Genomic DNA, 25,957 nt, shown 5'->3' on the forward strand with positions numbered 1-25,957 from the left:
AGCAAGATAAAGGATAGCATTTTATTCCAACTCAGCTACTTCGTGGTGTCTGAGCAATGAGGCAGCTTCTTTCTTTAGCTGTGTGTTTCAAAACAGAGTGAGGAGGAAGTCTGCTGTTCCTCTCCCAGGCTCATTTCAGGCCATGTAGTCTCTTATGCTTTTGCACTTTGTTTTCTTGCAGACAACCTGCCAGCGAGCCCCATCTGCAGCACTCATGGGACATGGGACAGGAGCGTCACCCCGCCCTGGCTACCTGCTGTTTGCCTCACCGGCACCCACAAGTGCTGTTTGCTGCTTAGACACCGAGCTGTGTGCCTCTAGTGTTGCCAAGTGTGCTTGGTAAAGCCTACCCAGCCTTTCATTTAAATACTTGTTAAACAGGAAACTGGTGCTGGAAAGTTGAGGGCTGTTTTATATTTAAAGAAATAGTGGGAACAGGCATGAGTGTCATTTTGTGATGTGGTGGAAAATTTGAATGACCGCGTTATCTCAAAAACATCCCCTTGAAAACAAACCTGAAAGGCTGTTAAGGATCCTGCTCAAATCTGTAAGCTTTTGCATTGGTAACAGCAGCAAAAGGGTTAACTTGCACATGTTTTTTTCACCGCAAATGTAGGCATTAAGGAAAAGTGATGCACACAATGCTGTAGCATTGGTGTTTCCCTTGTGATTGAAGGAAAGCAGTTATTAAGGTCATCCATGCTTATTTTTGGCTGGTGTGGAGACCCTTTCAGCCTGAACACACCTAAGGAGTGTACTTAAGGTCAAGAAAGTTGCATATTTTATGAGTGAAGTAAACAAGCGGACCAAGAAATGTTGGTGTGTTGAGTACCTCCTTTTATTAGCTGTGGAATATAAAGGCTTAGGATTTTGATTTAGCCTCTGCCTTCCACAAAGCTGGGCATCGATACTGTCAGGGATGCCAGTGAGTTCAGCTGCAGCTGTGGCATGTCCAGAAAGTTTGAAAGATCCAGGAGGATGCCAAGTTACAGAGGTGTGGGAAGCCCAGAGAGGCAGCGAAGGGCAGGTGGGTTGGAGTCATCTGGGCCTTAAGATGCTCTGTGACGGCGTCACTTCACACCTGTGGTTTTCTGCCAGCTCTTTCTGTTCTTCAGGAGGCTCTGGAGGACTCCTCTGGTCTCTTTGCTTATGTTTTAATAGCCCATCCATCTGTAGAAAGTGCACGAACTCTTGGAATGAAGCAGACCTTTTCCTTCCTTGTCATCCAGGGATGGTGTGATAGCTACCACAGTATCGCAGTGTCCATTGTGCCCACTGTAGGCTTGCTCCTCGACGGTGATCACCATGGTGGTTAACACAGCTGACAGTGCTTGCCAAGCTTCACAGCATAGCCAGGAGAACCTTCCTGAGAATGCTTTTGGAGACATGCATTAGGCTGTCACGGAGACACGTCTTAAGGTGAAAGCAGGAGAGAGCCTTACATTTTTCCTGAGTGACCAAAATGGTTAGCAGTACTCTAGCCAGCCTCCTAGATACATCACAATATTTTTCTAGTCGTCATCACACTCCATTCTTCATGCTCTTCTATTGGCCTCTCTCACTTCATGTTGACAAGTGCCATGTAAACAATCTTACTATTAATAGAAAAATATATTTATATATTTGTAATGCATATATTATATAATTTATACAATTAGCATTTGAATTCCTAGTTATAATTTATGCTCCACAAATGAGGATGGTTATTGATGGTCTGATGCCAAGAAAATACTTTCAGCTCTAATAATTTTCTCATGACTTTTTCTAATCCTTTTCTTTTTGTGCTTAGGCATGCACTGGCATTACGGTATTTTGGAAGGTTGCTCTTTTTCTTCAGTGTTAAAAGTCTTCTCCATTTAGCTTTTGATATGTTCTTGTCCATTGGTGTGTTAGACTGAGCTCAGAAATGCATTGCAAACTACAGGACAAGTTATTTCTCCCGTGAATGCTTTAAAGCACAAAAAATTATTTTCTGGTCTCGAAAAAGTGGCCTGGAAAGCACGCAAAATGATTCTCCACGCATCAGGTATGACGTTGCAAAAGCTCGTCGGTGGGCAGGTAGTGGCTGTGGCTGCTGGCGGGGCGCCTGCTCCCGGCAGCCCCCACGAGCGCTGACCCCTCTCCCGGCGCAGCCCACCCCAAGGGAGGCAGGCGAGCTCACGCGGCTGCGTTTCATGGCTGTGACCCAGGAGGGTGGTGGGTTTGGGGTTTTTTTGTGTGAGATTTTGCCAAAACAAAAAATCAGAATTAGCCTGTACAAAACACATCTAAACAATGGAACACATACAAATTAGAGTACCCACCCACAGCGCCTAATACATAACCAGTGAGTCATGCCCGGAGCCCAGTGTGAGAAATCTGTGTAGGTGGGTTTTATTTAGTTTTCTTTTTGATTGCAGAGATAGCCTTCTCTCTAGCTAATAATTATTGCACTCTGAACTAATAAGCATAAAGATCTGAGCTTTCCAATGTGTCCAAGCGGTAAATATTTCATCTGTTAGACTTCAAATTTGATCCCTGTGGAAATGCAAATGAATTATGTCTTAGGACCCTAAATCCCTTGCTGCATGTTTGAGTTCAGAGATAAAAAGTGAGATGCTAAACCACTGGGACAAACCCAGTTCGAGGTAGTAGTGACCAAAAGAATCGCCATTAGCTATTTATTCAATCACCAATGCAGAATGTGAAATGAAATGAACAGCAATAGTCTCCTGTGGATAAAAGGACGCATCACAAACATCACCAGCAGTACTGGCTTCTTTCTTATTAGGCTCAGCAAAGATGCGAAAGGTCTCGAAGGTGTGGAGCCTGAGCTGCCTTCTCACGCCCAGCGATGGTCCCTCCAGGTCAGGGCTGGGGCTCACTGGCAGGGCAGCGCTGGGACACGCGGTGCCACTCCCTGCTCTCTGATCCGCCTCTGATAAACAGGGAGAAGCCCAGTCCGTGGAGACACAACCTTGGCACTTTTCCCGAGTGCTGCACTTTGGAAACCAGAATAATGAAAGAGCACATAGAAGCCTAAGCTGTTTGGAAATGCAATTTGACTTCTAGTGATCTCATTTTAATTATTCTGAGAAACAGATTTTTCTAAGCTCCACAATAATGTATATTTTTACATTATTTAAAACAAGTGAGTTTTCTAACCAGCCTCTGAGGGCCTCAGAAAGTTCCTGCCTTGTAATTGCTGCTGGGTGTCTTAACGCCACAGACATCTGAAGTTTTCCAGAACATCTAAGTGGGCACTGGCTGTAATATAGTAGCCATGAGTATTACTTGACGTCATTGTTGCAGCAGCAGTTGTAAGAAAGCAATGTAATTGTAAGGTGAGATTTTTTTTTTAAAGTGCTCATTGCTAGCCTGACTCTGCCACCTCTACTTTTGTTGCCAGCATCAGTGGGAAAGTAATTACAATTTTTTAGGACAGTGAGGTGCTTTTGAAAATCCTGTCCTTAGTTTACTGCTTCTGCAGTGCTGCCACTTCATTTTTCCCCTTTCTTCTTTACTTCTCATGTTTCCACATCCGTTCTTTCCATCTCTACTTTGGTACCATCCTTGCCTTTGATCTTAATGTCTCCTCTTTTTTCTTATTGACTCCTGGGGTATTCTCCCAGGGTTGTTTTCCCATTGCACTCATTATGGTCCATAGACAACAAGGTGACTCATTGTGACCCCTCCTCACATTGTGACAAGCCACAGAAATCGGTACTCCCCTCCTCCTCTGCTGGAGCCTCCTTCTTTTCACATCCTCACTTAACCTTACATTTCTGATCTTATTTAATTGTTCCTCTGACCATTAACAAAACCAAAAAAAGCAACGCATAACAAAGAAGATCAAGTATTTCTGAAAGCACAGTTGCTTTCTCAACCAGCATTTATTCCAGGAAACTTCAGTGAGCGGGTAGACTTGCTCATGGCCACAGCTGCAGCCATTCAGTGTTCAGTGTGATCAGGCTCAGTTCAGTGTTTTCTGACCTATGGCAATGCTCATGCGAGATGCAGACAGGGTGTAGGACCCCTGCGGTTCATGTTTAAGGTCTTGGTGCAAACAGCCTGGCTTATCTGCTGGTATGGCAAACGCTGAATGGTATGAGTCACTCAGACCCTTGACACACTGCAAAAATGCACGTTAGAGGGAAACCTTTATTCAGTCTCTTGGATGCGTACAGCTTTCCTTTCTTCCATCCCGAATAGGAACACAGCCAGGGCTGGCTAGTGTTTCCACGCAGACTCCCCTTAAGTCATGGTCTAGACTCAGCAGTTTTGGAATGGACTGTAAATTATTCTCTACTACCCAGCCCAAAGCAGGCACCACAACAAGGAACTTGGACACTGGGACTTTTAGTTCCCAATGAGATTTTGGTATTCCAGGAGGCTTAAAATTCTTCCGAAGCGAATGTCTTGCATAGCCATAGCCCTGTGCATCCTCAAACATTTTTTCAGAGTGTTAAGAGCTCAATGGAAACCTGATAACTCATTACAAGCTCCCTTTCATTTGGACACCTTTCACAGCCAGTCTAAACTACTTTCTTCAAATAGCAAATGCATTTTCTCCACTCGCTCCACTCTAAGTATTGTATGTTTTTCAGTTGGTTCTTGGAGAGTAGTGTCACTTGAAGGAAGATAAACACTTGGCAGCTTTCTCTCAGGCCATGATAGACAGCACTTCTGTGCACTCATGCAGCTTGTTTACTCATGACCTGCTACGCTCCACACAAACAGAGCTGTATCTGTTCTATAAGCAGAAAAATAACATCTGTATTGTATAGAAAACTTTTAAATTTTGTTTGTTTATTTGTTTTGTTACTATTATTTGCTTGTAGAGAAGAAAATGCTATTGCTGCCTGGAAATCAGAAAGGTGCAGAACAAAAAACTTCATATGACTCCATATGCCAGATGCAGCCCACAAGTAGTTCCATTATTATTACTTGTCCTCTCAGTAACCTCTCTCTCTTGTGCACAGAGGAGTGCTTGCAGGCACCTGCTTCTCTGAGAACAGCAGGTAATTTAGCCTCCGTGGTAGTTATAAGAAGCTCCTCCAGCCCTAAGTGGGGACTTAGAGTCCCAAGCGCCAATCTCATCTGGAGCACGGTTCTCCTTAAAATAAGGTGGTAAGTTAAATGCAATGGTACATTAGGCACAAGAAAAGAAAAAAGTGCCTTTTTCCCCACATTCAGTGTTTTCCAACTGACCACAGGAGCAAACGTAGGGAATCGGGCTCAATGAGATTATGGAGTGCTACCAAACTGCTCCAGTGAAGTGTTTTCCAGATGTGCTGAACAAGACTTTCATTGCCATGAGCTGATTATACAGAGTTCAGCAGGTTGTTACGGTTCAGATACTGCAAATACGAGTTGATGGTAGTTTTCATGTTGATGTACAGGGAAAGTGAGCAGGTCCCATGCTTGCAAACCACATTCTGCTTTTAGTCTGCCCAGCGACATCACTGGGGCTTGGAAGCGGTACGTCACCTGTGTGGGTCCAGCCTGCCGGGGTGGAACAGCTCTGGTGCTGGTGTAAGACCTCACACGCCACTAGCGAGGCATGCAGCCCCGAGCCCAGCAGCGTGGGTCTCACTGGGGTGGCATAGCGTCTCACAGCAGCAGCCGGCTAAAAGGAAACAAGCAGAGCCGTGTGCTGTCTGGACTGCAGTGCCTGAGAGGTGTGCAGAAAAGGGCCTGCGGCTTCAGCAGTCTCACTAGAGATATGTGATTGAACCCCTCCATGTGGACAAATCCAGCTGGACCATCCATATACATTTTCAGTCTGTCTCTCCCAAACCATCCCCTGATCTCTTGCACCTTCCAAGCCTTTGCTGTAGGCTGCTCTTCATTCCTGCTCTCACCTTTACCTCACATTACCCTGCCCAAACCCTGCTTGGAGCCAGGTGTTCCCACGGTGGTGGCTGCTGGAAGGGACCAGCACAGCTTTCCTGCCCTCTTCGTTGATGCCCCCTTTGCTCCCTCCCAGCAGGCAGGTTTGGCTATATGCATTGCTAAGGCTGTGGGACCATCAAGTACTTCCCACACCGGTTCACTGGCAGCAGAACAGATGTCACTCAGGTGTTTCAGCCATTTTAACACTTTGCTAGAGAAAATCCTGTCCCCTGACACTGCACTCCATCACTTTCTGTGACAGCTTGGTGTCACTTGTATTTAGGTAGGTTTTTAAATCGTGTGAGCTCCCCCAACCAAACTATTATTATTTAAGCAAAGGAGATTTCCAAAAGGCAGGGGCATAAAGTTTAAGGTCAAGTAATGTTACTCTGCAGTCCATCACTGTTTAGAGTTTAGGGCTTCTAGGTAGCACAGTAAGTGCTACTCAACCCAGTAGCTTTATTCAGTTTCTGTCTCTCTGGGGGTGTTTTTAGAAGGAGCTGATCCAAAGCCTCGATCACAGGATCAAAGCAGTGATCTGCCATTCCTGATGTTCAAGGTCAGCATCTGAGCTGGATGACTGACATTATCAGCTAGAAACCGCCACCACCCCCCATATATTCCAAAAGACCGTAAACCAAAATGATGCTGTTCCTGGTGATCCCTGCTAGGGAGGGGATGTTGCCTCCTTGTTGTGCTTCTTCCCACCATCCTGCAGAAGTCTCTCATTCCAGCAGTGCCAAGAGACACTCTCACCTCCAAAATGCTAGCAAAGCTTAGTAAATACAGGGTCACAGCAATGCTCAAGCACATTGTTTCAGCGAGGTCAACCCTTCGGGGCATCCGAATCTGTTGCGTCTCCTGAACAGAAAACTATATGGAAATTCTGAGATAAATGTCCTTGATTTTTCAGCCTGCTACCCCAACTTGAGAGCAACCGCACTCCCTAATTGAGCCCAAATGGAAGAAAACTGAAGTTAGGGCTTAAGGTTTAATGTGGCACCTGAGCAGGTCTACAAAAAAACTTAGTGCCCCTTATAATGTTCCTCTAGCCGCTAGCAATCAGGCTCAGACCTGGCTAGTCCTCCACAGGAGAACCCCCTGCTTCTCCTGTCGTCTTCCTGGGTCCAGCCAGGAGATGTTTATTATGAGATGCAGAGAGTGTTGGGATGAGGGAGTGTCTCTGGTTCCCAGCTGTAGGAAGACTATCCAGGGTCTCTGGCACAGCTAGACCTCGTAGGAGGGAAGGATTGACATCTCCCGGCTCTAGGACAAGAATGTGATTATGTAAGGAAAAGGCACAAACTGAGGTGGGATCTCTCAGCGAAAAGTTCTGGTGTCTGTTGTCAGTCAAGCCCAGACTAAGAGAAAAATCCCATCAGCTTTGGGGTCCCAAATCAACGTTTCACATTGGGTTACCTCAGCCAGCTACATTTACCCCTATCACACTTCCACTGCAAGAGATGCCTTACCTCAGTTTGTTCCTTGTGTCTTATGACATCTCAAAAATTTTAGAAAAGACAGTATCTTCTAGGTTTTTTACTGATAAGAAATAGCTTTCTCCTGTTGCAAGTTAACTAAACTTCCTGCTGTCTCTCCTGCAGCCCAAGTTAAAATATGAAACAAATCACAGACACTTCCTGGAAATTTTAGCTCACAATTTGATGAGCTGCGCTTTGTGCTCCACTGGCAACTTCGGTGTCATTTCTTGCAGACCACGACTCTCAGGCAGTGGTGAAACATCTTTGATAAAACACCGTGAAAGTTGCATCCTCATCTAATTTTTGTTTGTTTTTTTTTTTTCATTTGCTTGTTTTCATGGTTGCTGCTTTTCAAAATGATTACTCTTCTAAAACGATGGGGACAAACCACAGTCTGGGTAAACCACTGGGGACTGGAAGCTTCCGACTTGGACAGAGCTTCCATTCTTCATAATCAGTGGAACTTTATTTAATCATGAAATATAGGCTCAGGCATGCAAAGAAATGTAAATATGGGCTTGATTCTGCAACTACGGCAAAACTCACATTGGCCTGAGATGAATTTTTACGTACAGAAAAGCTGTAGGGTTTTATCCCATGTGTGTAAAACACATACAACAGCCCTTTCTTCCTCCCATTTAATTAAAACTAACACAGTGGTCTGAGTTTCTTTTATCTGCCTGTTCCTTCACTGGAATTCATATTTTTATATATTTTTCAATGGAAGTACTTCAGACCACCTTAGGTAGACCTCCAAAATTTTACCGATCCTATTAAAAGTATTGATCTCAGAGATGCTTTGGTTGTTGGAACTGTGATCAGGTAAATCAGCACTGTATAGAAACAGTTGCTAAATAGAAAAGAATGGGTGGTGCCCTATTTGGCATCTATGCAGCAAGTGATGTGTGATTTATTATTAGCGAGACAAGTACCTGAGGAGGTCACCATCCCGAGGAGTCTCAGGCTCTGTCACACGTTTTACTTGCTGCTGCTCCTGCCTTCTGGAACAGTGTGCAACCTCAATCCTGGAGGCATTTCGCTTGCGCTCTGATGAGGTGACCAAAGTGCCCCAGGAATGCAGAGCAGAGAGTTTCTTCCTGCCACAGCCCTGCTCAGTGTTTTTCTCTCAAAAACTGGTAACCAACACTTCACGTTAGTGTGACTGTATGCAAGGAGAAGCATGGAAGTGGGCTTTATGTGCTATAGTATTTCCTTCTGTGTGCCGCACAGGAGAATTCAGTCCATCCCCGCATTAGATAAAGTGGGCTTGTTAAAACTCCTGTTGACATTTATGGTGAACTTGCTACTGATTTTTAATGGGATGTGGATCAAGCATGAGAGGTACAAGGACCCGGAACTAGCAGTAATGTGACTGTATACTTCTAGTTTGTGTTTGCGTGCACACTTGTAATTACGAGGCAGCAGAGAGGACCGTTGGTGGCAGCAGATTAGCTCAAGCTTTGCTGAGAGATGAAATAAAAGCAGAATCCTGTGGCGGTGAGTGTTACTGAAAACTCTCAGACAGGCAGAACGAAAGAAAACACAAATGTAGAAAAACAAAGTCTTGGTCTGTGCGATTATTGAATATGTGTGAAGAACAACCACAGAGCGCTGGAGAGCAGAGCTGACCCAAAGCTGAGGAGCAAAGAACGCAGAGGCATGGACAAACGCCATAAATCACCCTGACAGACCTATCGTTAGCGCTGTAGGAAAGACCACCTAGAAGGCCAGAGGGAAGGACTCACCAAGGCTGAGTCTTCTGCTGGAAAGCATTATGGCTGGAGATATGCTGCTTGCTGTAGAACTGCAGCTATTTTGAACACTAATAATAGTGTTTCTTTCCAGCTAATATAAAGCAGGACTTGTTTCCCATGTGATAGCAGAACTATTCAATTTACCAGACTGGCCTGTCATAACCCAAGAGCAAGAGTTATGAGGTCATTTCATTATCACCTCAGTATTAAACTGTCTTGATGAGCCAGTAAAAAATTACTAGATGTGTTTTCTCACAGCTTGAAAACATTATGTCTATTTTCTTTTCAAGGAGTTACTATGACCTCCAGTACAGATAAGAGTTTTCCCTGATGGGGATGAAACAACTTTGTTAAATCATGCATCTCAGCAGCATTTAAACAGGGTATTTTGGCAGAGAGAAAGAGAGATTCTGCTTTCCCTCCCAGTGGCAAAGAGTGTATCTGACAAAAATGTAATCCTCTTTTCCATCCTGTGTTTCAAAAAGATGCCTATTGTCAGCTCGGTTTGTTTATTTACTTATTTCACTGAAAGGAGGAGTCATTTATTTAAAAGTTCACTTGGGAAAACTGAAGCTATTGTTAACTTGTTTATAAATGGTCTATTGACAGCCAGCCATGCTTAGATTTCATTAATCATCCTGATATGCTATAGAAGACATATTAGAGTGTGCAAGGAGACTATCAAACATGGGCTACTGTTGGTCTTTCTTCTTGAGGTGGTTGCTAAACCTTGTGCTGGTTTCTCTTTGATTCTTGAAGGTGGACTAAGCCTGCTCGTGGACATCCTGCCTCTCCCTAAAGAAAAGAAAAAACTGCAAAATACAGCTAAGGGAGCATCAAACTGAATGTTAATCTGATGCTTGAAAATTTTGATGAGATTCCTTGTGTGTGGGTCATTCCTGCTGCCTGGCAATAAAGGGCTTTGGGTTGGGCTCCGTATGGTTAAGCTGAGTGACGCTCAACATGGGTGCAGAGCAAAGGACGAGGCAGAGCTGAGTATTTTCAGCATCCTCACATGTGCATTACTCAGTATGGGCTTGTCCTAGAGTCTCATACTAATTATGACCTGAAAGAAAGGGCGGTGCGTGCTGGCTTTCTGCAGCCCCAGACTATCAGTTTCACGGCCAGTTTGTCACTGTACTAACTTCACCATTTCCAGATGCAAAAAGGAAACGAATGCGATGTATGCATCCAGCAGTTTTGTCTAGCAGAACTAAGTACAATGAGATTTTGAGGACAGTGTTTTATAACATGGAGATACTACTTTGCTGTTTCTTTCACTGCAAGTATTGAGAGCTCCATGCAATACTGAACATAATCTTCCCAGCCGGTGCTGAGCCCCGTGCTGTTGCAGTTCAAGTGCTAATGCTGTCACACCTAGCTAATTTAAAGCTAGCTCAGGTGTTGCTGTGCTACACCAGGCAGCCACAGAGAGGTTAAGTGATGGGCAGTTTTTTGTGCAGGAATAGAACTGCATCCTGCAGCTTATAACAATCCGTTTAATGTTAGTATTGCTTTTGCCACTGGCTTCTGCTAAAACTGGGAGACTGGATTAGATGAAAAATCTCGTCAGTAGGCTAAGAAAGAAACAATAGACATTCTGAAGAGTTGACTAAAGCAATTTCAAGTTTAAAAGGACAAATCAATATGTGAAGTAACTTCTGGTTTTGTTCCTCAGTGCTTAGTGTAACGTTAGTACAAAGCGTTGGAGAAAAACAGGCAAAATGCACAAGCTAGGAGGCTGTAACACCACCAAGGAGTGACCAAGAAAGGTGGTTTAGGCCTGGAGATCAGTGGACTGGGATGTTTTTTCTACATCTCTGCCACTAATCTATTATGTGACTCTAAACAAGTCACTTCTCCGAGCTCTCTGCTTGAAAATAGAATTGGTAAAAATTGGAAAAACAATAGGAAAAAAAGAAAAAATCTATAAAAGCCTCATTTCAGACATAAAGAAACATATTCAAAGGAGCTCTACAGACAACAATGACCACATTTAAGGTATTTTAAAACTGCTATCCGGTTTGCTGCTGTGCAAGCTTACTTGTGTCTGCCTCAAGCACTGAAAAGCACCATTTCTATTTAATCAAAGCTGAAAATATTTTCTCATTATGACAGTACTTGAATATAATCGGGAGTTATTTTATCCATTTCATATTAGTATTCCTTAAAGTAAATAGTAGGTTTTGTTTGTTCCAAGGTTTGTATCCATCCCTCTTTATCAAAGCAACAATCTGAGATGGGGAGGATGGCTCTGACTTGGGGAATCTGTAATGCTTTTCCATAGCACATGATCCCTTGAATCAGATGAAACCCTCCTGTTGTTCCATGCAAGTTGTACCTAAAGTCACAGTCTGCACATGACAAATCCCCTGTCACATGGATGATGGTTCAGTTTTTCCTCTGAGTTTCACAGATGTTGGGAAAATAGGAAATACCTATTTGGTGTGTTTGAGGGCAATAGGATCTCCGTGTCTGCCCCACCCTACCTGCAGTGGTCCTCGTGGCTGAGCACACCTGACTTGTGCAGCCGCAGTGCCCCTCCACTGACACCAAGCCTGTATCTGCCTGGAAAGGAGCTCCTTGGACACTAAGTCAAATGGCTTCTCATCATAGTAGCTACTTCACTTAATCCTTTTAATAAATTCAGCAGTTCAAAATGGTCTTTGGCAGCTGCAAAATGGTAGCATGGCGCCTGGGCTGAAACTTTGGAAGAAAGGAGGGGAGAGTGGTATTAGAAACTGAATGCCCATCGGTTTTACTAGCAGGGAAGCAGTTAAAACACCAGTGTTTAAAAACTTTTACTTCTGAGAGCAGTTGTTTGTAGGGTTTTGTACCCCAGAGAATATCTGTTTGCCAGCCGCACTTCCTATGTGTGTAAAGTTCAGCTGAAACGGTCTGCAGTTTTAATGTCAGCAGGTAAGAGAAAAAAAGAAAAGGAGAATGTAGAAGTAGCGCAGAGGCTCTGCTTCTGGCTGCAGGGGCCACCTGGCTGCCAGCCACAGAGCCACTTGGGAAACCGAACACGGCGTGTGCCCCTCACCAGTCACCTGCACCCAGCCCATCACCGTCCCCCCTGCTGGACCACCTCCGACACCCCAGGACTCAAAGCAGCGCCAGGCAGAAAGCTCTGCTTTCCTCCAAGCAGTCTGTGGCAAGAGGTGACATTCTTTTAACCAGATTCAAAGTTGTCCTTCACAAAATAATAGCAACTTGCGATTTGGGCTGGGCAGCATTGAGACTGGGAGGAGAATGGCAAAGCTGAGACCTGCCATCTAGAAACGAATACTAGACAGTGAAAAACGTCTCTAGCAAGTACCTAGCAAAGCTCCTCTTCCCCTATAAACACAAACCACGCTATTCTATTTGTAGACTAAACTTCAATATCATAGAGAAAGGGAAAAATATCTTTTTTTCCTCTTTTGCTCTCAGAGGGTCAGTTTTCTGGCACGCATGCCACCTTTGCTTCCTGGCTGTCGGACACACCACATTAACCCTACAGCTCAATTTTCAGCTGCAGGAAGCCAAGGGGACACGCAGTCATGTGGCATTTGGGAGCGGTGGGCTCTCCTGCCTAAACTATTTGTAGTTCCAGTACTCTTGAACCATGTGGGCTTTCCCCAGGCCCTGCCAGGAGCCTGAACACCATCCCTTGGATCTGCACTCACTGCTGCTGTTCCTTCCCCTCCCCCCACCCTCTGTATTTATACATGTTGTAGGGCTGGCAGCTGAAAGTGCTTATTGCTGATGTTTATCTTTGTGTACTGATTGTTGTTCTCTCCTCACGTAATTTTATTGTTTTCTATCCTTAACGCCTGTTATTTGTTGGCAAAGGAAAGCTACTGAAAGCAACAAAAAGCACTCTAGCACAGAGCCAGGCGCAATGAAAAGAGGGATCAGATGGAGCCTCATGTTTTACCCAGCGGACAACGGCTTGGCTTGCCGTCATTTGAAGAGCATTTTTCCCATTCCTCTTTTTCAGAAGCACTGCGGGCCAGGGGGCGAGTGGGGACCGTGGCAGCGGTGGCTGCGGTGGCACTCGGCAGGAGCAGGGCGGCCGGCAGCAGCAACCCCCCAGCGCTCCTCAGTGTGTTGTTTACTTAATGCTTTAACTTGGGGGTTTGCTCTCTACTTACCTGCACACGTAAGAATGGCTGGGATTCAGAAATCGACTCCCAACAATTTTTTCTTGGTGTCTGACCTCCAGGAAGCCACCAATGCCGAGAAGGAGAGAAACCGAGGGCAAAGGATAATGCTGTGCCACAGAAGGGGAAGGCGTGCTGCCACACTGTTGAGGCTCGTGTTTCTGATAAGGAACGACAGGCACAAACCTCACTGTGGATTTTCATTTGAACAGCTATAGGGTGCAATGTTTGAACCTAAACCTGATCTTCTTTGACGTTCAGAGGCAGTTGTTTAAGACTATCTTTGATGTCTAAAGTCTCATCGATGTTTTGATCAAAAATTTTGGTTTAATCTCATCACTGCTGATCACTCCAGACACAACCAGCAAATCCTGTCAGCATATATATGCTTAACTGCAAACAGATACGCTGACTCGCAGTTTGCTGCAGGAGCATCAGGGTACATTGCAGGTTTGACACATGGCTGGACCGGAGGGTTTGTTGCAAAGTGGTGGAAGACAGAAAAAGAAAGTTAGAAAAGGGTACTGGAAATTATTATGCAGTGACAGACAGTGTTAAACTCCTTTGTTTCCTGTTCACACCATGAGTTTTAGCCTGCTGCCGATGTAAACATTTGGGCATATCCTCAGGTGATGGACACAAATGGAAGGAAATCAGACAATGTATAACAGGGGTCCTCAAACCTTTTAAACAGGGGGCTGGCATGCGGATGAAGTGGCAGGCAGTCATCTGTGGCTGCTTGGTTTCCCCCCCCCAACCCCTGGTGGGGAGGCAGGGGGGTTCTGTAAATACCGGGGGCCGGATTGAGGGCCCTGGGGGGCTGTATCCAGCCCACAGGCTGTAGTTTGAGGGCCCCTGATTTATAACAATGAAGATGATACATTTCCAATAAAATTCCTGATCTCTTTTTTGTTTGCTGGAAAACAAATTTCCAAACGAGAGGAAACAGCACAGCAGAGTGTACTGAACAACTGTAAGTTGTCAATAGCAGCTTAGTTGTCTAGAAAATTCTTGCCCTGGCTCATCCCACAATTTCCTGCTCTGGTTAGGCTTTTTATTTTCTATCAGTTTTACTCATCAACTTTATTCTGAATCCCTGATCAGCCAGATGCTCTCGTAGAGAACAAACAGAAGCCCTGCAAAAGCCTGTTCCCCTTTAACAATGCATTTAAGTGCAGGGTTGATACTGAGCACATCAGTAATTTCATGAGGAACAGTATGTCAGCTTCAGAAGTCTTGGCCACGATTCAGCAACATATCCCTATTCAGCAAAACATTTAAGCACGTACTTTAAATTCTATGGACTTCAATAAGATTTAAACCTGTACTTAGGAACCTAAACATTTACATAGGTTCTTCCTTCTTCTCACAGCAGGTTTACTTAGCCTTTTAGTAATTTAAGATGGAAAAGGCTATACAAGTTCACCGTAGTCCATCCCTAGGCAGGCACATGAGAGATTAAACAGGTAGGCGACACAGAGCTAGGATCTGAGTGAACTCACCTTTATTTCACCGTGCTCCAGGGGCAGGAGGCTGCAGCATCTCTTCCTGAGTCTTCAAGTCATCTCTTAATCATCCCAACACCCCATTTGTCAGAAGGCTTCATGTGTCTCCCAAGACCTTGATATAAGCAGAATTTTATTGTCAAAGCCATTTGAAGTTGAAGAGAAGCCATTTCTCACTTTTTTAATAAATAGAGATACTGTTTATATGAATAAAAGTGAAAAGTACTTTCCCTAGATACTTTTGAAGCTTCCAAAAATAGACCTAACTCTCAGCCAAAGTTACTGTTGCTGAGCTTCCCCAGGAGAGCACGGTACATGGTACTGCTGTGTGGAATATTCTCACTGCCAGTTAAACTGGTGAGAAATCACGTTTTGGTGGTTTTGTAATAAAACAAAATATTTTGTGGCCTGGCCCCTAATTCTTGGCCTATTTCTAAAGAAACAAAAGGCTGTTTCCATAGCTACAAAAATAGCGGAAACATCTCTGTAAAAAATTAGGCTGCAGTCTAAAACTGAGAAATTTCACAATTTTGCCCATAGTTGAGCAGTGATTCGATCTGCAAAGAAAGAACCTTTTTCTGTTTGCAGTAAAACACTGTTCTGTTTGAAAGATGCATTTCGCACTTGATCAGATTTGAGATGTGTGGGTGGGCAGCTTTCACACAAATTATTGCAGAGGCAAGCTCTGTCACAGGACCTCATCCTGCAAGGTGCAGAGTGCTCTCAGTTCCCAGTGGTGTTAGGAGGAGGAGAGGTCACACAGACCCTAATTTTTTGCATTTTTTCACTTCTTTATTCTCTTGTTCTGCATCACAATAAGCTAGATTTTTTATTTGGTTTTGCACTTTTTACCTATCCGAATAATCCCACAGGGCAACCAGACAAAAGAGTAAAAGCTGATAATGGATCTTTTACTTCTGACAGAGAGATAACTGTGAGAGCCATTCGGACAAACACTAAGGACCAGGGGATACAGTCAGTGATACTTGCTTATTATTTTCTGTAATGGAGAGACTATTCACCAGCCAAGCAGTCTTTCAGGCTGGGTATGTATAATGTGGAAAAATATTAAGTAGATCAATATAGTAAACTAGAAGGAGCTCTGCTGGGCACCAGTATCACTGCCATCAACTTCTTTTGAATGACACAACTTCTAATAGAACAGGTAGTCACTGGCAAAACTACCTGTGTATGGATTTATTTTCAAATATCATAGTTGCCCACTCTCTCTAGAAATATATATCTTCACAAATGCATGCTCATATGTGATTGCGTAACTATTTGCTAAGCAGGAATTTTAAAAATCATTAACACATTCTAGTGTTTTAAAGTGTGTCTTTAACATAGCCGTGTATGCTGCTATGAACACGTAAGCACAAAAATTATCAAATTATAGCATCTTCACAAAGCCTCAGAGTGCTGCAAGGAACACCGGTGGTTCCCCTTTAGAGAGAATACATCATTATTTTCTTATAGACACGACAGTCACTCAGGGCAGAACAAGGGCTGCATTGTTCCTGAGCTTTCTCAACATACAGCCTGAGATGATGGGAACCATCTCCTCCAAACCATCCAAAGATCTTGTGAAATAATTTCACACTTCAATCCTGCTTCATTACAAATGAGATTTTGTTACAGCTGCACACCATAACTAGGTTGCCATGCATGCTTCAGCATGCAACTGCTGCTGCACGTCACCTGTCACTGCAGAGAAGCCCCTTTCAGGGGACAGAAATCTCCGTTATCGCTATCCATTCCTGCCTTGTGCAGTGGCCTAAGAACTGTTCTTAACTCTGTCGCTGCTTCATATTCAGGACCCTCGTTCAGTAATATGCATCAGTGTGTTTTCTATTAGCACTGTGGATGGTAAAACCCAGTATTATAGCCGGGGTCATTTACACAATTCATTTACTGCCAACTTACAGATGCTTGAACGTTCAGCCATTTCTAGCACTCAAAAGAAAACACCGCATTATAGCTGGACTTTACGTTAACTAGCTTAGGTCCTGTTTTTCCACAGGCCAGGTTTGGAACAGGCACTCTGCGCTTGTCTCTTGTGTCCCGTTGACTTGATACAGAATTTCTCATTGAAGCACAGTAATTAGATTTGCTCTTTAGTACTTTGTAAGGTAAAACAGAGGTTCCGTTTAGACGGGTATGTCAAGCCTGCAAGTACAGTGAGCCTGCATCTCAGGTGCTAACTGCAAGCGTATTTTAATCTATCTCAGATATTGCGGGTTTATTTATAAAGTGCGGTGAAACCGGGTATGCCTATACTAAGCTTTGGAATCAGCTCAGAAAAGAGAAAAGGCAGTTCATCTCTGAGATCACCTTTCTCCAAATTCTTCAGAAAAATCTAGGAGCTCCAGCAGCACACCTGGCAGGTTCGTGCAGCGAAGCGCTGAGCCCAACAGCTTCGGCCAGCCGTCCCCGCTGGCCATCGTGGCCATCAGCGGGGCTCGCACCCACATGCCCCACTGGTGGCCGCCTGGTAGCGGGTCTGGGGACACAGCCTGCGCCCAGAGATTTAAAGATCAGCACCAATACCTGGCATCCCGCTGGCAGCCGATGCTGCTCGCAGAGCACTGGGGTTACGTGCTGCCAACTTAAGATCTGATTAATATGTGACTGCTGCATTCCTGACTTGCTTCAGACTCTGAATGATCTCAAGTGATAGCCTAAAGCAAAGCATATTACAGGAGGCTAATCTTGAGGTGACAAGACTGTGAAAAAGCATAGCAAGTTCCATTTAGAAGGATTTTTATTTTATTTTATTTTTAGGTGGATCACAGATTGTGGGATGGGAATTAAAATGTACAGCCACCTTCTGAACTGCAGCACGTGTGAGTGACATCTGGTAAGTGCCCTGAAGTGATGTTAGACATTCTGGAGACAAGACGAGTGGCATTTCATTTTTCTGCAGCTGCGATGAGTTTGCTCTGGCTGTTTGTGTGCACCTACAGTCTCTTCCCCTTCCCTCACACACCACCACCAAAGGGATTCTGCCTCCCACCATGCACAGCCAGTGAATGTTCTGTTTCATCTTCCCCGTCTGCAGGACGGATGCACAGAGATTGCATTTGGGTCTCGATAGCAGGTTGCTGCTATTGTTCCAGCCAGTTAGAAGAGACACTCAGAAAATAAAATATTAAGTCCACTCTAACAGACTCATATGTTGCCCACAGCAGTAGATGGGTTGTGTATAGAAATGTGCATCTTATGTTACAGGCAGCTTTTTTGGAATATAATGTCCCACTAGTGTTGGCTCAACTCCCATATTCATCAAAGGCCCCTAACTTTTACAAGATAAATGGGGATTTAGATTCTAGGAAGCAATTTGCTGTGTTGCATGAAAATTAATGAAAATCTTGCTGCTTCAACAGTGGTAGACAGAATGGTGGAAAAATATTTAGCTCTGGGACTAATTAATAAACCAAGGGATTTTAATGCATTGGGTAGAACTGAGCCAGAGATTAATTTGGCCCATATTACACATACTTTCTGTAACGAAGGATATTAAGCTCCCTTATAATAACCATGTTGTAGGATTCCTACACATTCGATACAGGGCTGCACCAGTTGGCAGAGCTGCACCCGTTTCCAGTTGCTCAAAATTGAGCCTTTTGCAGAGATGGTGGCAGATGTATGGTGTGTCACTTTTGCTTTGTATCGAATTTTGCCTGTCTTTTTATTTTCCTGTGTAACATAACACTTCATGGTCAAAATCTTTCCTTTCTAATGATGAGCAGTGTCTTGCCTTATTGCTTTCAACAGAGCATTACACACGGGTGTCACTTCAAGACAGTATAGGTGACAGAATCTAGTCCTTAAACAGGAACTCCAGTTAATCCTAACTTAGACATTTGCAGAAAAATCTGCAAAATGCCAAATTGTTGCCAAGGCTCTTTGTCTCCTTAGAAGTGAGTCGGTAGGAAGAAACATGCTTGTTTGCTCTGGAGACCTGTCCCCCAGTGGCAATACACCCGAGACAGCTGGAAGAGGAGGAGAGCAACAGAGGCAGAAGAAGCAAAAGTCAGTTTTCACAAAGGCAGAAGATGATGCCAAAATTAAGTACAGCAATATAGCTGTTGCATGCCATTAGGTAAAATCCTTCGGTTACGTCTGCACTCATGAGCTATGGGCCAAGGCATCCTGTGAAATTATTCATGGCGCATTTTGACCCAGGCCAACGAACATTCTCCTAGACAATTCCTAGGCATCCTTTTGGGTGCGAATACAGGCAAGGGATCATTCCCTGCAGGCAGCCTGAAAGCAGCCACCCCATTTTGGCTGAAGCATTTCCCTGCCTGTACAGACACAAAATATGTTGTGCCAGTCATTCTGGTGTCAGGAAATGGGCAATGGCCAAATTTATTATTATTTGCTATTAATTTAGAGTTATTGTATACTAGTTATTCTATCTACACTAATAGGGTGATTGGTATAGACATAACCTTAGAGACCAGTCTGCCTCACTTCATTCATTCTGTGATGTAAGGATAACAATGTTTGTCCACCCACATGCCTAACAAGGATGTTGTAAGAATGTATACTCTGTTAATGGTAAAGCATTGAATATTTGGGGACAGGAGGAGGGGACACACGTTAAACAGAACCTATTACTTTCCATCTAACTTTGGCATTGCTTATAAATATGCCAACAGCAGCATTTGCTGCCTAGCACCCAGTAATTTTTGTTTTCTGATACTGCGGGAAGGGGAAGAGCCCTGGTTAAACTTATTAGGCCCTCTAAACAAGCAGTAATTAATTTAAGAATTGGCCCTTTTACTCTGCTGGACAACTGCTACAAAAGTGGCTGTCTCCAAAGCCAGGATGTGGTATAGTGAGCTTGCCTGATTGATCTAACATGTGAGGCCACGGGTAGAGGGACAGGCACATGCATATCCCAACGTACAGCCAGACCTGCTCGTGTAAAGGTCACATAACGAATAGTAGCCATACAAAATAACTAGTTGGCTATCAACCGTCCCTAGGGTCAACATTCTCCAAGACCTTATGAAATCAAGTTGGCAGGGTATGAAAAGTATGTTGTTGCTCCCACATGTCTCATGCAAAACTCCAGGAAATTGCATTCATGTTTCTTACACCAACACACACAAATGAGATTCACTTTTTCAGTGCAAGGACACTCAGAAAGACATCATAAAGAACTGCTATCCTCATCCACGCCGAGATTTCACAGTATGAAGTACTGTCTGGAACAGCAAAACCAAGAATATTGGAAAAAACCCAAAAAGAAGAAGTGAGGCGGGCAATTTATCTGCTGAAGATGAGAGAATAAAGAGGCGCGAGGCAGCAGGGCAGTCTGTGCAGCCAGGCCCGGGAGAGAAGCCCTGGTGTTGCCCTGTGTCAGAGGAGGACAGGGCTCCCCAGGAAAAAGGCAGCAGGAGGAGCTCCGAGAGCAGCACAGTGCCTGCCAGGGCTTTGTGTGGAAGCTGCAGGGAGAAAATAGGAGATGTTAACACTCTGAGGAGGCATCTTTAATTTCCTAGTATTGTTGCAGTGCTTAATGTACTGTGGGCTTTGCATTATTATTTTTTTTTCCTTACAGCATCTTATATCTACCTCTGCTAGGGCTTAAAAGAAGAGCAGGCTGAACATCTCCCCTTCCCAACGCCCACAGATACCCCAGACAGTGAGAGGAAGAGTCACTTGTGCAGAAGAGATTATGTAGAGTGGAAGAGACGGTCAGTCTGTTGTATGTCCCTCCTTTCATAAGTTCAGGGAATTAATGCTTTCATTAATTCAGCAATCATAATTTAACAACTCCCCTACCACTGATGCTGCTTTGCTTATGTTCTTATTTTGTTCTTTTAATCCAGCCTGTTCAGGTAACTTTGCTGGCCTAGCAGATGAGTCGTGTATATTTCAGCGCTGGAAAGCACTGTCTGGAAAGTATTAATGGTAGGATCTTGTTCAGCCTTGGTGGCTTTTTTCTTTTGCACTGAAGCAGACACAGGGTCCTCATATTGCCAACGATGTTACTCAGATATGAATCAGTAACAAACCAGTGAAGCAGAGAGGAGGAGGAGAGATTAATCTAAACTGCACCAGCTTGGCTGGTGATGCACCAACACTGACACTGCATGAAGAAGGGGTCCCTGCCTTTAGAAGCTACATTAGCATCTGGTTAGCATTTACACAGCTGGAATCACCGCCCCGGTCCAAGGCCACCCATGGCCAGGAGAAGTTTAGGTGTGGAACTGTGCTTTAATGCTGAGGTGGGGACAGCTGGCAGTGGTAGCTGTGGAGCGCAACCTGCTCCTCTGCTGGTGCTTGGAGATCTCTGGGCACTACAGAGTCCCAGCAGTCCGAGCAAACAGTGAAGTTCAGCTTTAGCGGTAGGGTCCAACGAAACGTAGGTGAAATCTGTGGCTTAGGGGCCACATGAGATGATGATACTTGTTCCATTTGCCCTTCAAAAGCCTATTAACTACATTTTTTTCAGTTTCTAGAAATGCTTTAGAAGATTGATTTGTCATGAAGGCTCTGTGTAATGCACATGAAGTGACACACACCTCCTGTTGCTGCCGTACGGTGCTTGCTTAGCTCGATCTATTGAATTGCCTGAGTCCTAATGGAGCGCTGTCCTTTACCGCAGCGTGCAAGCTGGGACAGCCAGGCTCAGAAATTATGTGTTTTGTGGTGGTGGTTTTGTTGTTTATTTATATTTTTTTTAGGGATGCTAATTTAGAAAAGGAAATATTACTGATTCAAACACCGGGTTTCCAGTCTCAGGCAGGCACCTGGGGAACAAGCTAAAGAAACTGGTTTATAATTGTCATTTGCTGATGGCAAAGCTATGAAACAAAGTGACAGTGCTGGGTGTTCCACCGACTGCTAACTACAGCCACGCTGAAAAGCGACTGAACCACAAGAGCCAGACTTAGTTTGCACACCGGAGGAGGCCACTGTGAATGGACTGAGGGGAACTCGAGAAAACAAAATGCTATGATTTCATTTCACAGCCTCATTGTAAATGAAGCCTAAGCCATCCCTGCTGAAAGTCGGCTCTGCCTGGTGGATTTTCTCTTGCTGAACCAAGGGCGACGCAGCGCGGGGTCGAGCGGCAGGAAGAGGAAGGTTTGGAAGGTGACTCACCACCTTGCTTGCGAGCTGAGGTGAGCACTCGGTAATTATGGGGAATATGAAATTAATACCTAGACAGCCTCATTGCTGCCTTTTAATAATAAATAAGAGTACTTCTTCTGGTGGCACAACACTGTATATTTGGATCAGCCAACCTATGAGGAATCCATGCTTTTTCCCTGGTGTTGGAAAGACACTGCATAATCAGGCATAGCAGTACATGTTCTGAGCGTCTGTGCTTCCCTCACATAACAGACACAAAAAGGAACAATCAGGACTAATTATGATGGCTAGTAAAGAAGGGATTCATGCCTTAAGGCCTCTGAGTGCTTAGTTCAAATATAATTAAAAACAAGAGTTTAAGGGGGGGAAAGCAGCCTAGTCCAGTAAGCAGAACAATCATAAATGTATCCTGTCCATCTAGGTAGATAAAACCTTTCCAGAGTATCTGAATATGCTTAAAGTAAACCCCTAGTAGCCCTGCAACACACTTAAATACCTTTGGTCTCTGAAGTAGTTCACAGGGAAGGAGAAAGGAATCTGGGCTGCTTGTACATGTATGTGGAAAAAGCACAGTTAAAAATCCCTGGAAATCAACCGCATGGCCTGGGCTTCCCGCCTGCTCAGGGTGACACCGCGCCAGCACTCGTCTGCCAGCTCCGCAGCAAGAGGCAGGTCAGCAGGCAACACCACAGGTTTGCCCGATAGTATTTTCGGCTTTGCACGCTAAAATGGTTCTGAACTGTGTTCGCCGGCAATGCCACCAGCGGCCACTGCTTAGCGCAGCTTCCCGAGCGTGGCTGGCACCCACGAGCCGTGCGTTGCGGCAGTCACCAACAATCCTAGATGTGGGCTCCTGCGATGAGATGTGAAGGCTGTATCTTCCAACATTCTCAAGTTGAAGTTGTTTCTGACCATACCTGAAATTTATTCCCGTATCCAATTGGTAGCAGGGGAAACAAGACAAAGACGGCTGTTTGGAACCCTGGAAACCCCTTTGCGTCAAAGCAGCTGCAATGGGAGGGATGCCATCATGACAGCCTTTACACACGCTCCTTCTTAAGCCATTCCTATAGATTTATCCAGTTGACTTCAACTGCTTGACCCCACTGCCGGGTCTCGGGCAGGTGGTGGAATGCTACAGAGAGGAATCGATCCTGTCCGGCCTGGCTAATTGATGCAGTCAAGTCGTCAATACCTCACAGTCATCAAAAGCTACCTAATAGATATGGTATTACCTTTACCGAAAGTTGGGTCTCGAGGTTATCCCAGTCATTAGCTTTTCTGTGCTAGGCTGCGGTCCGAGAACAAAGCAGCCCACAAGACACACTGACTCTTGTCCAGACACTTCTGGAATTATTTTTACCTTCTGCTTCCTGATTGCAGAAGTAATCCATAGTTACCTCCTGCAAACCTGGTCTAGCTTTGCACAGTACAAAGCGACAACTGGCATAGTTTAGATAATCCGACCTTCTGTCCCACCTGAAGGAAACATGGTTTGACAGAATTCATCTACCCACCTCAATCTGTATTCAAACTTCCACAATGCTCTCCAAACGCCAGAGACCTTGTACGGGTGCGCACCCCAGATCTCCAACGCGCGTGCCCGCCCTGCAGCACACCTCCTACCAGCACTCACGCCTGGAGCAACTCGCCAACACTGTGGAGGTTTTGGTGCAACACTGTGAAGGCATTTCCTAGGAAAAATCTCTTTTCTGGTTCTTCCAAAGTGTTTTTCAAGGGTCTGTCAGAAATTCTTGAGAAAATTAGATGGTGATACAGAGAGATTGTCGAATAGCATTATCTGTGTTGTACCTACCTGTACTGGGCATAGACAAACAGTCAGTCCTCAGAGCTGTCAGTTTTTGTCATTAGGAGATTTTTTAGAGAAAATTAACATTCCAGGGGAAAATATTTGGAAGAAAAGCCTATGTTTGTTGCAGATAATCCATGTATTTGCTGGCTTATGTGTGTATCTTCGTTTCCCAAGATTACTGCGCACATTAAACCATGCAAAACCACACACCTAAATAATCATCTGCATGGCTAATCTTCTTGTCTGGTGAACAGTTTCAGACCTAACTCTTCTGCATATAAAAATGCTTTCTTTAGAATGTACCTTCCCAAACCACTTAAACATCTCTGTAGACTAACCTGTGACATAGATGTCCTTTCAGTTACTCTTCATAAAACTTAAACGGTAGTCACGATGATATGGGTTTTCTATGACTGATGTGCTTATTAGGTCTTTCTTTTTTTAATTAAGAAATCTCAATAAAAATGGTGTTTAAAAACCACCAGGGACTTTCCTTGTCTGAGTATTGTAACTTCTCTTACAAAGACATTTCAGCAACCACACAGAAAACTATTTAAAGAGAAAAAGGAAACAGCACATTTAAAGCAAGATGAAAATAAGTGTGATTGATCTGAACTTCTCTTTTTTTTAACTCAAAAATTTGTTCTTCCCATATTTTTCAGGAAAATGTGCCTGTGTGCAAAAGTATATGATGCCTAATTGGTTCTGAATGTAGAGTTCATCTGTAAATACTTCAGGGGGAGAAGACAATGACAAATCTCCCCCGTTACTCATCAGGATAGAGCTCTTGCTGATTGTCAGTGCACAGCTTCCTGAGCTATCACAATTCTCTTGGTTAAAGCCATATTTCCAGAGCACCATGTATCTGTTTCTGTACTTAATTTAGTGCAGAATATTTAAAGCGAGTGGATGAGTTAAGTCTGAGAGTGCATTTTCTCCTGCTGGCATTTATGCTAGACCAGAAAAGGTAGGGGGAGGGAAGCAGAAAAAGGAAACCTTAACCTTTTAATATTTAAAAGCAAAATTAGGGAAACACAGTTAACAAAAATAACCAGGGGAATATAACATTTAAATTGAACGAAAGGAAGCAGATCTAGTAATATCTTTCAAAGACAGTGTAAAGTCAACAGAGTTGCAGTATGTGTCTCAGTATTGCATTTTTGTGGTAATATTTTTTAACAGGTTTTCTTATGGTTCAGGCTCTCTCATTTTCCCCAAATTTCACCATATGGGGAAGAGCAGATAAAGATTAGACCCATAAAGTATTATGTTCAACTCGATCAAAAATTTTTGTGGATCCAAACTCTTGTCTGTCTAAAGATAGTTCTTGCTTCCAAACACTTTCTCCCAAATCTCTCTTTAGTGGCATAACTTGGGGGTGATATAGGTACCAAGGGGTCGGTTTCTTTCCATCTTTACTGTTGGAAATGTTCCATTTCATATAAATTATTAACTAGTACTGGTCTAGAAATGGAAGTGGAGGGAAGAGAGCTGGGAGAGAGACGACACCCTGACTCTAGCCCATTAGTTGGGAAATACAGCAGAGTTCAGAGTTCAAATACCTTCTCAAATAAGTACTTAATTATTGATATTAAGTGGAGCACTCCTCACAGGAGATGATGAGAGATCTATCCCATATTAGCCAGCAGCCTGGTCGCTCAGGCAGTCACATGGAACACAAGAGACCAAGTCCAACGCCCTGTCCGAGGCCAAAGGCATGAAACAGTGTGGCAGGGAGGGTTCACGCTCAGGTACCTCCTCTCAGAGGCTGTCAGGCTCTAAGGGCTCCAAGTCAGGGCTAGATTAGGAATGCCGAGGTCAGCAGGTACCCATGAGAAGCTCAGCTGTTGGCCTGTTTTAAGGTGGGTCTTGGCATTCCCTGAACTCTTAATAACTGAGAAAAGGTCACTTAGACAAATGCTTTGCGCAGTACTGGAAACCCACTTTTTAACATACAGACCTCATGAAATATATGCAACATTAAAAATGTTTAAACAAATAGCTACTATCTATTCGGCAAAAAATAAAGGTTCAATGGGTCAGACAATTTTCCTGCAACTGACATCTATTAATGCTGTTCTGGGTATTCCCCTGGCATGAGGAAGTAACTGTCATCTTGCTACTAAGGATGTATTCATCATACTCACTGACCACAGGGAGTGAGTGTAAGACACCACTTGTGTACCTACATGAGGAATCTTTGTCTGGAACAACAGCTGGATTTTATTTATATATATGTATATGTATATTTGTGTGTACTTTTTTCCCCCAT

At 44.1% G+C, this 25,957-nt stretch overlaps 1 long non-coding RNA gene across 6 annotated transcripts in view; it reads right to left on the reverse strand.

The window, feature by feature from the left end:
• LOC308060971 overlaps nucleotides 1-25,957 on the reverse strand; it is a 244,485-nt gene that overhangs the window by 204,798 nt on the left and 13,730 nt on the right. For 2 of the 6 annotated variants that reach the window (XR_013926994.1, XR_013926995.1), the window contains 2 exons: nucleotides 14,757-14,874; nucleotides 2,358-13,415 (listed from right to left, as the gene is read on the reverse strand). This is a non-coding gene — a long non-coding RNA (uncharacterized lncRNA). Of the gene's footprint in view, nucleotides 1-2,357; nucleotides 13,416-14,756; nucleotides 20,429-25,957 lie in introns of those variants that run through there. The other 4 variants (XR_013926996.1, XR_013926998.1, XR_013926993.1 and 1 more) reach the window with 4 other exon arrangements.

Source organism: Falco punctatus, assembly GCF_963210335.1.
Source record: "Falco punctatus genome assembly, chromosome: 3".
NCBI classification, from domain to species: domain Eukaryota; kingdom Metazoa; phylum Chordata; class Aves; order Falconiformes; family Falconidae; genus Falco; species Falco punctatus.